The sequence below is a fragment of the Rana temporaria genome, chromosome 8 (assembly GCF_905171775.1).
Source record: "Rana temporaria chromosome 8, aRanTem1.1, whole genome shotgun sequence".
In the NCBI taxonomy this organism is placed as follows: Eukaryota; Metazoa; Chordata; class Amphibia; order Anura; family Ranidae; genus Rana; species Rana temporaria.
The window spans coordinates 178,730,402-178,748,581 of NC_053496.1; the positions used below are offsets into that span (position 1 = coordinate 178,730,402).

General features: G+C 45.1%; 1 protein-coding gene across 1 annotated transcript in view; it reads left to right on the forward strand.

Moving 5' to 3' along the window:
* The window catches only part of LOC120910546 (zinc finger protein 850-like), a 1,103,195-nt gene that overhangs the window by 232,821 nt on the left and 852,194 nt on the right, over nucleotides 1–18,180 (forward strand).

Here is an 18,180-nt window from a genome sequence, read left to right on the forward strand (position 1 = left end):
TGTATTCCCGGGATTCCACACAGGAGGATCACACCATCCCTCACCATCATCAGGTAGGTGGGGCTGGGCATCTAGACCTAAATATATATTCTAAGCCATGAGATGACGTTCTTCTGTGTAGTCTCTTGTTTTTCTTCAACATCTGAAGTGCAGCCTTTGTTACCCACACCCCCATTCCCGTTTCTAGCTCCTTTGAGCTCCCTACATTTTTTACCCCCCATTTTAATTTTTTATATACATTCCTTCCCTCTGTGGGTCATAAGTCTAGTGAAATGTCATTGTGGGTCCTCTTTGTCCTTGTGTTTTTCCAACACGGGTTTTATACTAAATGACTTATCATTTTTGTCCTTTTATATCTGCCTGGAGTTGACTTTAATTTTTTCTATTTATTTATTTTTTGGTGCAGGGTGAAGATCGGATTAATATAAAAGCTGAGGTTAAAGAAGAAGAAGAAGTAGAGACGTATGTTGGGGGTTATCAGCCTTCCATGGAGGTTGGGATGATTATGAAAAGTGAACAGGAGGACATTTCTCTACCTATCGACACAAGTAAGTAACAGACACTATGGAGGAAACAGGTCACAGTCTCATTTAACTTCTGAGTATAATGAGTGTAGTTTAACCATTTAAAGTGGTACTAAAGCTTTGTGGTTTTAAAAAAACTTAAACATATCATACTTACCTCCACTGTGCACTTTGTTTTGCACAGTGTGGCCCTGAATGTCCTCTTCTGGGGTCCCACGGCGGCTCTCGCGGCTCCTCTTCGCAAGAGCTAACCTCTGGGAAACTCTCTCCCAAGGGGGTTACCTTGCGGGCGTGCTCCCATGTGATGCAGTCGGCGGCCATTGCCGCTGAGTGTATGACTCGGCCCCGCCCTCGACGTGCCACGTCATTAGATTTGATTGACAGCAGCGCAAGCCAATGGCTGCGCTGCTATCAAGCTATCCAATGAAGAGCCGAGAAGCCCGGGCAAAGATCGAGCGCGGTCGCGATGGGTAAGAAAACGTGAGGGCTCAGGTAAGTAAACGGGGGTGCCGCTAATCATCGGATGTTTTTTCACCTTAATGCATTAAGGTGAAAAAAAATGTACCTTTACAACCCCTTTAAGGACCGAGCCTCTTTCTAAAATTGTAGTTTACAAGTTAAAAACAGTTTTCTTTGCTAGAAAATTACGCCAACCCCAAACATTCTATATTTTTTTCTAATACTCTTGAGAATAAATTGGCGGTCATTGCAATGCTTTCTGTCACGCCGTATTTGCGCAGCGGTCTTACAAGCGCACTTTTTTTGGAAGAAAATCACTTTTTTTAATTGTCTTATTTTTTTAATTAAAATTAAATTAACAGTAAAGTTAGCCACATTTGTTGTATATATTATGAAAGATAATGTTACGCCAAATAAATCGATACCCAACATATCACACTTAAAAATTGCGCCCACTCGTGGAATGGCGACAAACTTTTAACCTTAAAAGTTTCCATAGAATTATTGCTCTCACTCTACTGATCCCGGCGATACCTCACATTTGTGGCTTGAACACCGTTTTCATATGCAGGCGCTACTCAACGCCTTTTTAAAGCACCCCAACTCCAGTCAAAGCCCATCAATTAATAAAATGGTTGGCTTACAGTCCTGTTTACACCTTGCTTTTGCTTTGCTTCAAAAATTATACCCCATGTCGCTTTAGTGGTGCTTCAAAGCGTCTTCAAAGCCTCCTTGGAAGTCTGACAATACTCGCTTGAATCACCTACAGCTTTTGAGAGACTTCAGATTTGCTTTTTTTTTGAGAAATTGCAGGTATAAAAAAAATATATATATATATATATATATACACACATACACACACACACACACACACACACACACACACACACACACATACATACACATACACACACAATCTTTCAAGATTCAAAAAAGCTTCAAAAGCGCATCACTGAAACATCACTGAAGCTTCATCAAAGTACCACTGAAGCAACAAAAACACATCGTAAAGAAATTATACTCCATGTCGCTTTAGTGGTGCTTCAAAGCCTCCATTAATGTTCATGACAAAGCTCACTTGAAGCACCATCAAGCCACCACCAAAGCTTCATTGAAAAAACACAAAAAACACATAATAAAAGCATGTTGGAGCATTAGGCACTTTTAATGTGTGTTGAAGTTGAAGCAAGTGCAAAGTGACTTAACAGCTTAGGTTGTCTCCACACTGATGGAGGAGGGATGGTGCCACCCTAGGACACCAGCATTGTAAATCTTGGAGGAAGGTTTTTTCTCCATATTTTGATGTTACAGTTGTACCCAGTTCCATGCCAGAGCTCTGTGAAAGTGGTGACTGTTAGACCAAAGTGACTTTTTTTTCTTGCTGACTCAGCTTGGAGTCCATATATGATCTGCAAACTCTTCATCATATAAAATCCAGCCAATCCGATGTAGTAACAATCCACTAACGCGTTTTGGATAATGAAGCCTCAGTCATAACTATTTATTATTCTAGAATTAGCAGATCGTATATGGACTCGGTGTGAAGACTTTTCTGATTGATTTTGGAGGGAGAACAGGAGCCCAGCTGTGAGATCGGCATTTCCACTTATTCCACCGCGGGGGGAGGAGCTAAAACTCCAGTTATTTGTCATCTACTGAGATTTTTTATATATTTTTTTTCCTTCTTTCCAACAGATGGATGTGATGTGAGGAATTCCTCAGAGAGACATCTTCTATTATCTGCTGATTGTAAGTCAGAAGATAATGTCATCACACAGGATCCTCCAGGAGGAAATCCAAATACACAAAATATAAATCACAGACCTTCCTGTCCGGAGACATCAATGGATCCCTCTGATCAGGGGGAACCTTCTCATCAATCACATACTATGATTGTAAATATCCATGTAAGATCTCACACTGCAGATAGATCAACAGATCCTTCTAATCCCGAGGAATCTTCCTCACCCCATGAAGGAGATCACCGAGCTAAGAATCACTACTCATGTCCAGAGTGTGGGAAATGTTTCACCTATAAGGGAGGACTTACTAGACATGGTTGTAAGTTCCCTTGTTCAGAGTGCGGGAAATCTTTCACTCAGAAAGCAACCCTTGTTATACATCAGAGAATTCACACAGGTGAGCGTCCTTATCCATGTTCAGAGTGCGGGAAATCTTTCATTCGGAAAGGAGACCTTGTTAAACATCAGAGAATGCATACGGGTGAGCGTCCTTATTCATGTTCAGAGTGTGGGAACTCTTTCGCTCAGAAAGGAGTCCTTGTAGCACATCAGAGAATTCACACGGGTGAGCGTCCTTATTCATGTTCAGAGTGCAGGAAATCTTTCTCTCGTAAAGAAGACCTTGATATACATCAACGAAAACACACAGGTGAGCGTCCTTATTCATGTTCAGAGTGCGGCAAAAATTTCACTCAGAAAGTAGACTTTGATACACATCAAAGAATTCACACGGGTGCGCGTCCTTATTCATGTTCAGGGTGCAGGAAATCTTTCATTCAGAAAGGAGACCTTGAAAAACATCAGAGAATTCACACAGGTGAGCGTCCTTATTTATGTTTAGAGTGTGGGAAATTTTTCATTTGCAAACAAAGCCTTAATGAACACCAGAGATTTCACACGGGTGAGCTTCTTTATTCATGTTCAGAGTGTGGGAAATCTTTCACTCATAAAAGAAGCCTTAATGAACACCAGAAATTTCACACGGGTGAGCTTCTTTGTTCATGTTCAGAGTGTGGAAAATCTTTTACTCGGAAAGCAAACCTTGTTAAACATCAAAGAATTCACACAGGTGAGCGTCCTTATTCATGTTCAGAGTGCGGGAAATCTTTCACTCAGAAAGGAGACCTTGGTAAACATCAGAGAATGCACACGGGTGAGCGTCCTTATTCCTGTTCAGAGTGTGGGAAATGCTTTACTCGTAATCAAAGCCTTAAGGAACACCAGAGATTTCACACTGGTGAGCGTCTTTATTCATGTTCAGCGTGCACAAAATCTTTCACTAGGAAAGTAGACCTTGATACACATAAAATAACTCATATAGGTGAGTGTCCTTACTCATGTTCAGAGTGCGGGAAATCTTTTACTCGGAAAGACAACCTTGTGCGGCACCAGAGAATTCATATGGATGAGCTTTCCTCAGGGATATTAAACTAAACATGTTATACTTCTCTGCTCTGTGTAATGGTTTTGCACAGAGCAGCCACAATCCTCCTCTTCTCGGGTCCCCCACTGGTGTGCCTGGCCCCTCCCTCCTGCCCTCAGAGTAAACCGCTTGCTATGGGGACACCTAAGCGCCCAAGCTGCAGCTCTGTGAGTCCATTCAGACATGGAGCATTAGACCTCTCTCTCCTCATTTGCTTTCTGGCTGTGATTAACAGCAACGGGAGTCAATGGCTTTTGCTGTTGCCTCAGCCAATGAGGGGTAACAGTTCCTGGAGAGACGAGACACTCATGCACATCACTGGATTGGTGGAGGAGAGCTGTCGGAAAATGCATTGTGGATGGTGGAGGAGAGCTGTCAGAGAATGTAGTGTGGATGGTGGAGGAGATCTGTCGGAGAATGTAGTGTGGATGGTGGAGGAGAGCTGTCAGAGAATGTAGTGTGGATGGTGGAGGAGAGCTGTCGGAGAATGGAGTGTGGATGGTGGAGGTGATCTGTTGGAGAATGTAGTGTGGATGGTGGGAGGAGAGCTGTCGGAGAATGTAGTGTGGATGGTGGGAGGAAAGTTGTCGGAAAATGTAGTGTGGATGGTGGAGGAGAGCTGTCTGAGAATGTAGTGTGGCTGGTGGGGGAGAGCTGTCTGAGAATGTAGCCTGGATGGTGGGAGGAGAGCTGTCGGAGAATGTAGTGTGGATGGTGGGAGGAGAGCTGTCGGAGAATGTAGTGTGGATGGTGGGAGGAGAGCTGTCGGAGAATGTAGCCTGGATGGTGGGAGGAGATCTGTTGGAGAATGTAGTGTGGATGGTGGAGGAGAGCTGTCGGTGAATGTAGTGTGGATGGGGGAGTAGAGCTGTCGGAGAATGTAGTGTGGCTGGTGGGGGAGAGCTGTCGGAGAATGTAGCCTGGATGGTGGGAGGAGAGCTGTCGCAGAATGTAGTGTGGATGGTGGGAGGAGAGCTGTCGGAGAATGTAGTGTGGCTGGTGGGGGAGAGCTGCCGGAGATTGTAGTGTGGATGGTGGGAGGAGAGCTGTCGGAGAATGTAGTGTGGATGGTGGAGGAGAGATGTCGGAGAATGTAGTGTGGATGGTGGAGGAGAGATGTCGGAGAATGTAGTGTGGATGGTGGGAGGAGAGCTGTCGGAGAATGTAGTGTGGATGGTGGAGGAGAGCTGTCGGAGAATGTAGTGTGGCTGGTGGGGGAGAGCTGTCTGAGAATGTAGCCTGGATGGTGGGAGGAGAGTTGTCGGAGAATGTAGTGTGGATGGTGGGGGAGAGCTGTCTGAGAATGTAGCCTGGATGAATGAATGAATGAATGAAAAACTTATAAAGCGCGGCGCATGCGAACTGAATCGCTTCTGGGCGCTAGTTGTTCGTGTCTCATGACATCAAAAGAGCAGAGTTTTGATCCGTCTTCTGAAAGTCAGGTGGTTTTCCTCCAACCGAACGCTGGTTGGTAAAGCGTTCCATAGTCTAGGACCCTGAAAAGCAAACCTTCTTTCTCCTTTGGACTTGTATTGGGTTTTTGGTACCCTGACCAGATTTTGGTCGGTGGATCGCAGAACGCGATTCGAATTGTGAGGTTCTATCTTGTCGCAAAGATATTGCGGAGCCTTCCCATGGATGCACTTATGTGTCAGGCAGAGTGCTTTAAATACAATTCTGTCTTTTACTGGCAGCCAGTGAAGGGTTCTCAACGAAGGTGAGATTGATTCCCATTTTTTTTTCCCAGTCACCAGTCTGGCGGCCGTTTTCTGAACGACTTGCAGACGGGAGATTTGGTACTTTGGGAGTCCGAGGTACAGGGCGTTAGCATAGTCCAGTCTGGAATTCACGATTGTTCCCACCACGACTGCTACGTCTTCTTTGGGGATAAATGGAATAAGTCTGCGTTGTAGGCGCAACAGATGGTGCGCTCCGCTGACTACTGACCCTATTTGTGCGTCCATTGTCATGAAGGTGTCGAAGATGACCCCAAGACTTTTGACTTTGGAGCTAGGGGTGATGATTTGGCCCAGAATGGGCGGGGGTGTCCAGGTTGTTGCCAGTTGACTCTTTCGGCTGGCTTGAAACATAAGAAGTTCTGTTTTGGAACTGTTGAGTTTAAGATTACTCTTTGTCATCCAGTTTTCTATCAAAGAGAGTCATTTCTCTAAACTGGGATGATGATCCTTTTTGTTGCAGATGCGAAAATACAATTGTGTATCGTCTGCATAAGAGTGATAGAGTAGTTCTTGGCTACTGATAAGATCAAAGAGAGGGCGAAGATAGATGTTGAAAAGCACCGGTGACAGGGGGGATCCTTGGGGGACTCCACATGACACCGTGCTCTTTTCCGACGTGAAAGAACCCAATTTAACTGTTTGTGATCGGTTTTCAAGAAAGGAAGAAAACCATGGATGGTGGGAGGAGAGCTGTCGGAGAATGTAGTGTGGATGGTGGGGGGGGGGAGCTGTTGGAGAATGTAGTGTGGATGGTGGAGGAGAGCTGTCGGAGAATGTAGTGTGGATAGTGGAGGAGACCTGTCGGAGAATGTAGTGTGGATGGTGGAGGAGAGCTGTCGGAGAATGTAGTGTGGATGGTGGAGGAGAGCTGTCGGAGAATGTAGTGTGGATGGTGGAGGAGAGCTGTCGGAGAATGTAGTGTGGATGGTGGAGGAGAGCTGTCAGAGTGTGTAGTGTGGATGGTGGAGGAGAGCTGTCGGAGAATGTAGTGTGGATGGGGGAGGAGATCTGTCGGAGAATGTAGTGTGGATGGTGGGAGGAGATCTGTCGGAGAATGTAGTGTGGATGGTGGGAGGAGATCTGTCGGAGAATGTAGTGTGGATGGTGGGAGGAGATCTGTCGGAGAATGTAGTGTGGATGGTGGAGGAGGGCTGTCGGAGAATGTAGTGTGGATGGTGGGAGGAGAGCTGTCGGAGAATGTAGTGTGGATAGTGGAGGAGAGCTGTCGGAGAATGTAGTGTGGATGGTGGAGGAGGGCTGTCGGAGAATGTAGTGTGGATGGTGAGAGAGAGCTGCAAGAAATCACAGTATTGATGGGGGAGGTGAAGCTGCTGTAGAACATATTGTGTGTCATGTCGCACTCATCTGTTCCATGCTCCAACTGCAGGTCATTGTCCATCCACCTGCTTCCTCCAGCACTGCAGCCAATCACAGAGGGGGCGCTGCTATCAAGCTGATTGCTCACTCTTTGATCAACATGTCCACACGCTAGCTGCTACACCTCCTGTGTCCCCAGGTGATTTGTCCAGTGTTTTCCAGTGCCTCTCAGTACTCTCTCCATGACTTCTAGTGTCCGTCCAGCCTCTATTCTGCTCCTCTGTGTCTCAGCAGTTCCCAATGTCATCAGTCATTCCAGCCTACTCCTGTGATTGTCATGTTCCCCAGTCTGTATCCTTCTCCAGTGACCCTGTGCACTCCTACCAGCATCCATTCTTCCTTCATCACCGTCTCTTCCTCTGCACTTCAGTCAGTTATCTGCTTCTCTGCACCAATGTGTTTCCCTGTGAGTTCCAGCCAGCCTCCCATTACCAGCACCTGTCAAAATTTTCTCGTGGACCATGAATGGTCGGCGACCGCTGTTATAGAGTAACATGTAGACGTATACTGCTCAACCCCCAACTACTTTTGATGTTTATGATGCTGGGATCCATAAAAGCAGAGGAAAACAAATGTGCTCCATAATTTTCTGAGGTTGGCCAGGGCTGTCATGCCTTGACATTGGAAGTCTCCTGGGATCCCATCCATTTTGGAATGAATAGAGTATCTAAAGATACTCATTATGGATTTGAAATCTCTACTGGCAGTTGAACATGATAGACTGGATAATTATACTAGTACACGGGCCACATGGAGTGTTTTCTGTAATTCACAATTGTGTCAAGTTGTTATATGTAAAAGTATAAAGTACCGGGGTTGGACAAAATTACGAAAACTCCAGGCAAAAAAATGAAATCCTTACCTAATATGGTGTTGGAGCGCCTTTGGTATCCAAGACGGCTTGAGTTTTCCTGAGAGTTTACAAATATAAGCCTTGGATGGAGGATGATGGAATCTGATACCACTCTTCATGCAAATCCCGTTCCAGTTCCCGCGGAGATGCCGGAGGCGGATAACGAGCCTGAACCTTGTTCTCCAAAAATACCTTTGTGATATTTTTTTTCTGGTTTATATTTTAATATATTATTGATCTATATTTGTATTTGTTGCTATATATTGAAGACCTAATACTATAGTATTTTGATATGTTTTATTATAATTTTATTTGGAAAAACAAAATTAGATTGATACAAAAATGGGAACTTTCAATATAATATCCACAAAATAGAATGATTTACAGTGATGTCCAATGTGTAAATTTACTATGAAGGATCTTAAACAATATTAATTAAATGAGTGTGGTGTATATTTGTAACTATTTTAGATCTATTTTAGAACATTGTTAAAAAGTCATATATATATACAGGCAGTCCCTGAGTTACGAATGGACTAGGGACTGTAGGTTTGTTCTTAAGTCGAATATGTTCGTAAGTCGGAACAGCATGTGCAGAACGGCAGATATGTTGTTTTCCGATGTTTCATTGAATGTGCCCGCCGTCGAAAAGTGGGCACGCATCAGAACTGCAGATACGTAGTTTTCCGGTGTTCCTTCGAATGTGCCCCTTGTCAAAAAGTGGCTGCGCATGCGCAGAATGGCAGATATGTAGTTTTCCGATGTTCCGTCGAATGTGCTCACCGTCGAAAAGTGACAAGCGCATACACAGAACGGCAGATATGTTGTTTTCCGATGTTTCATTGCATGTGCCCGCTGTCGAAAAGTGGGCGCGCATCAGAACGGCACATAAGTCGTTTTCCCGTGTTCCATCGAATGTGCCCCTTGTCAAAAAGTGGCTGCGCATGCGCAGAATGGCAGATATGTAGTTTTCCGATGTTCCGTCGAATGTGCTCACCGTCGAAAAGCGCCCATGCGCATACACAGAACGGAAGATATGTTGCTTTCCGATGTTTCATTGAATGTGCCCGCCGTCGAAAAATGGGCACGCATCAGAACGGCAGATACGTCGTTTTTCCGGTGTTCCATCGAATGTGCCCCTTGTCAAAAAGTAGCTGCGCATGCGCAGAATGGCAGATATGTAGTTTTCCGATGTTCCGTCGAATGTGCTCACCGTCAAAGTGCCCATGCGCATACACAGAACGGCAGATATGTCACGCCTAGTTGGATGTTTGCAACTCGGGGGCTTCCTGTATATACAATTAATGTGTATCTTGTGAATTTGTACATCTATCTAACTTTGTTTTGCCTTTGTTTGTTTCGCCACAATTAAAAAGAGGGATAAGCCGAATGCACCTGGGTTTTTATTCAGCACAGGTTTAGCAAATTCTAATGAAGGTTGAAACCTGAAACCAAACCTTAGGTAATGCCCATTTTCTGGGCTTATAGCCAAGGGATTGTCAAACACAAGGAGGTGGACAGTGGCCAAAGTGATATGTACCAATGCTAAAAGAAAATTAAAAATTATTTTTATGTAGAAAGAGGGTCTTTTTGGGCAGCCTAATGTTCGATATTAACAACTTCATGATCATTTTTGTTGCTTACAAGTTTAAAATCTGTATTTGTTGCTAGAAAATTACTCAGAAACCCTAGAGAATAAAATGGCGGTCGTTGCAATATTTTATCTCACACCGTATTTTCACATCGGTCTTTAAAACGTAATTTGTTTGGAAAAAATACACTTCAATGAATTAAAAAAAAAAAAACTAAACAGTAAAGTTAGCCCATTTTTTTTGTATAATGTGAAAGACGATGTTACGCGGAGTAAATAGATACTTAACATGTCACACTTTAAAATTGCGCACAGTCGTGGAATGGCGATAAATTCCGGTGTTTAGAAAATCTCCATAGATGACACGGTTACCTTTTTAGAGTTACAGAGGAGCATTAGAATTATTGCTTTCGCTCTAACAATTGCGGCGATACCTCACATGTGTGGTTTGAATACTGTTTATATTAGCAAGCACGGCTTTACGTTTGCTTTGGCACACAAGCACGGAGGGATGGGGCACTTTAAAAAAAATCTTATTTTTTTATTTATTTATTTTAAACTGTCCCCTTTTTCTATTGCTTTCACAGGGAATGTAAACAACCCATGTGACAGTAATAATAAGTGGGCTTGCTATACCTGCCCCCCATATTGCTTTTACTACTTTTTTATGCTACAGTGATCACTTTTATGTTATTTGGTTTTACTACAATAAAACCGTATCCTCTTTTACCTGCACCATCCGGAGCATTGTTTTTTTCTTTCTCCTGCATGATCTGTTTGGATACAAAGTTTTTTCATACTCCATGATTGTGCCTACCCTCCTTTAAGTGGATACCACTTTTTGCACCACCGATTGTCGCTTTGGAACAAGCTGATCTTCTTTTTCTGCTGGGAATCTAGAGTCTGAGCGAATTTACCCACGGTGAGGTTCCAGTCCAGGACTACAGCCATTCATCTGGATATCCTGTGTGGAAGTCTACCATCGGGCCCTCGTCCAGCTGAGCAGATTCGAGTGGAGTCCTTCCATGGGCTTATGATCTGTTGTCGCTAACAAGCAGATCCATGCTATCCGGTAAGAGTATTCCATCTACTCCTGTTTTATCGTGCAGAATGTCCCCTCCATGACGATGATGTGGTCATTAGTGTTGCTCACGAATATTCGCATTGCGAATATTCGACTCGAATATAGCATATTCGAGAAATCGCGCTATATTTCGAATTTCGCGGTGAATATTCGCAATTCCGAATATTCGATTTTTTACAATTTTTTTTTTAAAACAGATCACATCCTAGATATCTCCATCGACGTCTAAAAGCATTGCTGGTATGATTAGAGACCCTGGGCCGAGTAGCTGAAGCGTTCATTGAATTTTCCCGAAAAATCGCAATGCGATTATTCGGCAAACGCAATATCGCGCGATTATTTTCTTCGCCCCTATCTTCCGCATCAGAGCGATTTTTACAGTTTCATTTTTAAAACAGATCACATCCTAGTGATCTCCATAGACGTCTAAAAGCATTGCTGGTATGATTAGAGACCTTGGGCCGAGTAGCTGAAGCGATCATTTTATATTGCCGAATATTCGCAATGCGACATGTTGCGACAGCTTTCAACGTGTTGTTCACGCGATTGCGCATGCGCGATCGAAAAATCGCAATATGTTTTTTGACTAAAATATCATAAAAATTCGATTTCAGAGTGCTGCTACAGCAGTTTTCGAAATATCTGCAATCAATTTCGCATTCGCATTTTGTGAAATTGCGTTAAAATATCTCGAATATTCGATTTCAGAGTGAGCCAATCGGAGCGCTCCTACAGCATTTCTCGAAATTGCGCAATAAATATCGCATTCGCATGTTGCGATATTTCGATAAAATATAACGAATATTCTGAGCCAATCGGAGTGCTCCTACAGCATTTCTCGAAATTGCGCAATAAATATCGCATTCGCATGTTGCGATATTTCGATAAAATATCACGAATATTCTGAGCCAATCAGAGCGCTCCTCCAGCATATCTCGAAATTGCGCAATAAATATCGCATTCGCATGTTGCGATATTTCGATAAAATATCACGAATATTCTGAGCCAATCAGAGCGCTCCTCCAGCATATCTCGAAATTGCGCAATAAATATCGCATTCGCATGTTGCGATATTTCGATAAAATATCACGAATATTCTGAGCCAATCAGAGCGCTCCTACCGCAGTTATCAAAAAAAAATCGCAATTATTTTCGCATTCGCAATAGCGAAAAATCGCAATCATTTAATTTCGATAAAATATCACGAATATTCGAATTTAGCGAATATATCTCGAATATTCGAATATATATTCGAGATATATCGCGAAATCGAATATGGCATATTCTGCTCAATACTAGTGGTCATATGCTTTCTGCTGATGGACTTTTTTCTGTGTTTCTATTATTTAATAGACACTCATTTACAGATTACTGTGGTTTAATTGCATTTATCCATGGTTCTATATGCACTTCCTTAAGTGTTTTTCACTAGCGCTACATGTTTCTTCAGTAATAATAAGTGACAGGTACTCTTTATTTGGACCAGTGCACAAAGCAAGGTCCATAAATACATGGATGAGGACCCCAAACCCCTCCTCTGCACTCTAAAGTATTCAAAACACCAAGATCAGAGTTTCTGAATACTGCCGTTGGCTGCCGAGTAAACCTGGAAGTGACACTGATGTCGCTTCCAGGCTACTACATGGGAGACCCGATCAAAGCCAATTCCAGACATGCCGGTTGGTGGCTCTGGTTTCCGGTGGGATGGGCGAGCCGCGGAAGGCAGCAGGATGTCCGCATCGGTTGTTCTTATAATAAAGCCGACCGCCAGCTCTTAACCACTTGCCGCCCGCCAATGACATATTGACGGCGGCAAAGCGGTTGTCTGATCCTGACCGGACGTCATATGACGTCCTCAGGATTCTGAGCCGCTGCGCGCCCCCGGGGGCGCGCATCGCGGCGATCGTTGTTGCGGGGTGTCAGTCTGACACCCCGCAACACCGATCTTGGTAAAGAGTCTCTCACGGAGACTCTTTACCACGTGATCAGCCGTGTCGAATCACGGCTGTTCACGGTGTAAACAGGAAAAGCCGTTGTCGGCTCTTCCTCACTCGCGTCTGACAGACGCGAGTAGAGGAGAGCCGATCTGCGGCTCTCCTGACAGGGGGGGTTCGCGCTGATTGTTTATCAGCGCAGCCCCCCCTCGGATCGCCACATGGACCACCAGGGATGCCCACCCTGGACCACCAGGGTGGGCAAAAAAAAAAAAAAAAAGTCTGTAAAAAAAAAAAAAAAAAAAGTCTGTCAAAAAAAGCATTAAAAAAAAAAAGATGCCAATCAGTGCCCACAAATGGGCACTGACTGGCAACATAGCTAAATCAGTGCCGCCCCAGTGTCCATCAGTGCCACCCCACATTGTCCATCAGTGCCACCCTACAGTGTCCATCAGTGCCACCCCACAGTGCCCATCCATGCCCAGTGCCCACCTATCAGTGCCCATCTGTGCCACCCATAAGTAGCCATCAGTGCCACCCATAAGTGCCGCCCATGAGTGCCCATCTGTGCCGCCTATGAGTGCCCAGTGCCGCCCATGAGTGCCCATCATTGCCGCCCATGAGTGCCCATCAGTGCCGCCCATGAGTGCCCATCAGTTCCGCCCTGTGTGTTCCCATCAGTGCCGCCTATGTGTGCCCATCAGTGCCGCATACAAGCGCCGCCAATCAGTACCACCACATCTGTGCCCGTCAGTACTACCTCATCGATGCCCATCAGTGCCATCTCATCGGTGCCCATCAGTGCCGCCATATCAGTGCCCGTAATTGAAAGAAAACGTACTTATTTACAAAAAAATTAACAGAAAAAAATAAAAACATATTTTTTTTCAAAATTTTCAGTCTTTTTTTAGTTGTTGCGCACAAAAAAAAAATCGCAGAGGTGATCAAATACCACCAAAAGAAAGCTCTATTTGTGGGGAAAAAAGGACGCCAGTTTTGTTTGGGTACAGTGTAGCATGACCGCGCAATTGCCATTCAAAGTGCGACAGTGCTGAAAGCTGAAAATTGGCTTGGGCGGGAAGGTGTATACGTGCCCTGTATGGAAGTGGTTAAAAAGGGTACCTGGGTGATTGCCTGCAGCTGCAAATCAGCCTGGCACAACCACTTGAGCAAAATCACGTACTGGTTTGCGACAAGTAGTTAAAAAAAAAATCCCTCAAACTGCATGCGTGGATGAACTACATCCCCAACTGCATGGGGATGTGTTAAAACTGTATACGGTTTCATTACAATCCTCAGGGACAGCATCAGTGACAACATATTGTGTCATGAAATAAATTACAAATGTAATAATTTACTTTGCTTTCCTCATTGGCTCACATGTAGCAGCGGCAGCCCAATATGGTTGCTTTCCAGTCGGAAAAAAAAAGGGATTGATGAAAAACGGACATACGGTCCGCATGTGTGAAAGGGCCCTAAGAGAGAACAAGTAGATTGCAGATAAAGATGAAAAAGTAGGTCCAGGCACAGGGCCAGATTCACGTAGCTCAGCCGATCTATAGATCCGCTCGATCGACGTGAATTAAGATCCGCTCCCGCAAGTTTAGGAGGCAAGTGGCTAATTCACAAACCACTTACCTCCAAACTTGCGACGGCGGATCCTAAATCCCCCAGCGGAATTCAAATTCCGCTGCTAGGGGAGTGTCATATTTAAATCAGGCGCGTTCCCGCGCCGATTTAAATGCGCATGCGTCGTCGGGGGGGGAATTTCCCGGCGTGCATTGCTCCCACTGACGTCACTAGGACGTCAGTGGTTGCGACGTGAGCGGGACTTGCGACGCGCGTGTTCGTGAATCGGCGTACGCAAACGACGTTAGAAAATTCAAATTCGACGCGGGAACGCCGGCTATACTTAACATTGGCTGCGCCTGATAAAAGAAGGGGTAAGTATACGACGGAAAACCGCTACGGAAACGACGTAAGAAGACTGCGACGGGTCCGCGTACGTTCGTGAATTTGCGTATCTCGCTGATTTACATATTATTTATCGTAAATCAGCGGCGTCATTTTTAAATTGAAAAAAAGATCCGACAGTGTAACACATTGTAACACTGTCGGATCTAAGCCCTATCTATGCGTATCTGATTCTATGAATCAGGCGCATAGATAGGACCAGTGTAAGTCAGAGATACGATGGTGTATCTGTAGATACACCATCGTATCTCTTTGTGAATCTGGCCCATAGTCTGCAAAACAGGATAGTTGAGGAAGCCGAGCACTGCACAGCAAAAGTTAGGCCGTGTACACATGGACTTTTTTCATCGGAAATTCCGATCGTGTGTGGGCCCCATCGGACTTTTTTTCATTGGTGTAAAAAAAATATTACATGTTTTAAATGTAGCACTACCCCCGGAGGAGCTGCTGGTTTGTTTTGGGTGGCACATTTACCTCGTGGCTCTTCGAATTCCTAGGGGTGTTTGGTGCGTATAGCAGTAGTAAAGGAATGTCCGCAACAAGTGTCTTTGCTGTGCTCTTTATTACCCAGCCGGGAAAAAACAATAAACTGGTGATGAAAGGATAAAGTTGAAGGAAGAAGGAAAACAGCAGATTCAGGCGTAGTATTTGGAAACAGTCCTGCTCCCGTATGTAACAGTTTCTGCACCACTCCTGGGGGATTAGCATACCCAGACAGGCCTCTCTCACTGACCTGGCAGCTGGAGTATCACTCGAACCTTTAACTTGAGGAAAAGTCTCTGCCACAGACCCTCCTGGAATGGATTCAGGGAGAAACCTCTGCCACAGGCCCCCACTGACTCCAATTACGAAGACTATCCTCCTTGAAAAATTACACCTGGATCTCCTTATTGTGTCGCCCAGGTACCGACTGACAGGCGATCAATCCTTCAGTGTCCAGATACCTTGATCCCCGATGGTTTGTCGAAATCCTCTTGGATCGCCAGCCTCTGATTGGCTCTCCGCAGATGGACTCCCCACCATACAGCTATACCACGTGGGATCTTCAAGAAATGGGAACCCAGTCGATCACTGGATCCCAGCCGCTGTTCAAATGTTCTGGACCAACATGGTCCCGTAACCAGGAACACCGCGTGGCACCCATGCCCCGGCCAGGTAGGCCATAACCCCGGGGCACCGTGATGTGGCCACCCTAAAGGTGGGTGCCACACTGGACGAAGAAGACCCAGACTCAATGGCGTCTGTCCCATAAATACCCTCGCCCAGCATGCCCAGCGAGGAAACTCCCTCCTGATTGGCTGCTGGGAAAAAGCACCCAAGTCTCGACCCCACTGCTGCCACCTATCGTCCTGGGGTGGAACATCACCCCAGCAACGACAGAATGAGCCCACAGCACAGCCAAGCTAAGACAGAGACCCTGTTTTGAACATAACAATTTGGATCAGAGTCTACTAATACTCTGATCACCCTCTAAATTTCAATAGCACCGGTACTTGGAAGTAACCAGGTGCTACATACATTTTTCCAATGGAAAAAAACGATAGGAAATTCCAATCGTCTGTGTGTAATTCCATCGGAGAAAAATCCATGCATGCTCAGAATCAAGTCGACACATGCTCGGAAGCATTTTTCCCGCCTCGTCGTAGTGTTTTGTCACCGTGTTTTTGACGGTCGGAATTTAGTCTGATAGTGTGTATGCAAGACTGATGGAAGTCAGCTTCATCAGAATTCCAACGGAAAATTCTATCGGATTTCATTCCATCAGAAATCCGATCGTGTGTACGTGGCATTAGGTGGAAGAGGAGACGGGAGCTGTATGGGCTCTGTGTGCACTGCCTGTCACACCCCTCTTCCATCTCCATTTGACAGTATTGTCAGATATTGGTGGCAGGGCAAGCTGTCAACTGCTATTGTTGGACTTCCTCACAAATATAAACATGGACTGGTTTATAGACCGGATACATCCTAGATATAGAGCCAATTATCCAACTGTCCACCCAGAACCTCTGGTTTATAGATCAGATACATCTTAAATAAAGAGCCAATTGGGAGCTGTGGTGGCTCAACGCGATTGGCACTGCGCTGACAAGCCATTCACCTCTGCAGCTAGGGGTTCGGATCCCGGTCTCGGCTACATGTGAATTGAGTTTGGTGGTCTCAGCCCAGCTCCAGGTGGGTGTGCTATGTGAGGTAAGCCTGCGCTTAGTACGCCCACCCCCCTCCCACAAAACCACCACACTTACACGCACTCGAAATTGGGTTAACATGCACGCACTTTGACCACGCGGTCTCTAAAAAGAGAGGCGAAGGACTAACGGGGCTGGTTGAGCGGGCTAATCCTCTCACTCCCTTATAGGGAGTCCCTCTGCCCCGTTGGGCTTCAAAGCGGAGCAGGTAGGGTGGGCTATGTGGGAGGACTCCCTCACACACCCGCCATTGCCACCCGGGGCATGGAGAAAGATGGCAGATTGCCTCTGGGGGAGGCCTGCCTACTCCCAACTCCTGCAGTCCGGCTCCTCTCTCGAGTACACGCACAAAATACACTTTAAAAAAAATAAAAATAAAGAGCCAATTATCCAACTGTCCATCCAGAGCCTCTGGGTTATGTACCAGATACATCCTAAATATAGAATAATTTATCCAACTGTCCATTCAGAGCCTCTGGTTTAGAGACCAGATACATCCTTAATATAGTGACATTAATCCAACTGTCAATCCGGAATCTCTGGTTCATTTACCAGATACATCCTAAATATAGAACCATGTATCCAACTGTCCATTCAGAGACTCAGGTTTATAGTTCAGCCACATTCTACATATAGAGCCATTTATCCAAATTTTACTGCAGAGCTTCTGGTTTATAGACCAGATACATCTTAAATATAGAACCATTTATCCAACTGTACATCTAGAGCCTCTGGTTTATAGTCCAGATACAACCTAAATATAGAGGGCCGGATTCAGATACGAGATACGACGGCGTATCTCCAGATACGCCGTCGTATCTCTGAGTGCGAGCCGTCGTATCTTTGCGCCTGATTTAGAGAATCAGTTATGCATAGATTTCCCTAAGATCCGACCGGCGTAAGTGTCTTACACCGTCGTATCTTAGGCTGCATATTTACGCTGGCCGCTAGGTGGCGCTTCCGTATAGTTACGTAAAGAATATGCTAATTAGGTATTTACGCCGATTCAGAAACGTACGTCCGGCCGGCGCATTTTTTTACGTCGTTTACGTTAGGCTTTTTCCGGCGTAAAGTTACCCCTGCTATATGAGGCGTAGCTAATGATAAGTATGGACGTTGTTTCCGCCCTGAGTTTTGAAAATTTTACGTCGTTTGCGTAAGTCGTTCGCGAAAAGGGCTTTGCGTAAGTTATGTTCACGTCTAAACCAATGAGGCTTTGTGGCGTAATTTCGAGCATGCGCACTGGGATTCTTTCACGAACGGCGCATGCGCCGTTCACAAAAAACGTAAAATA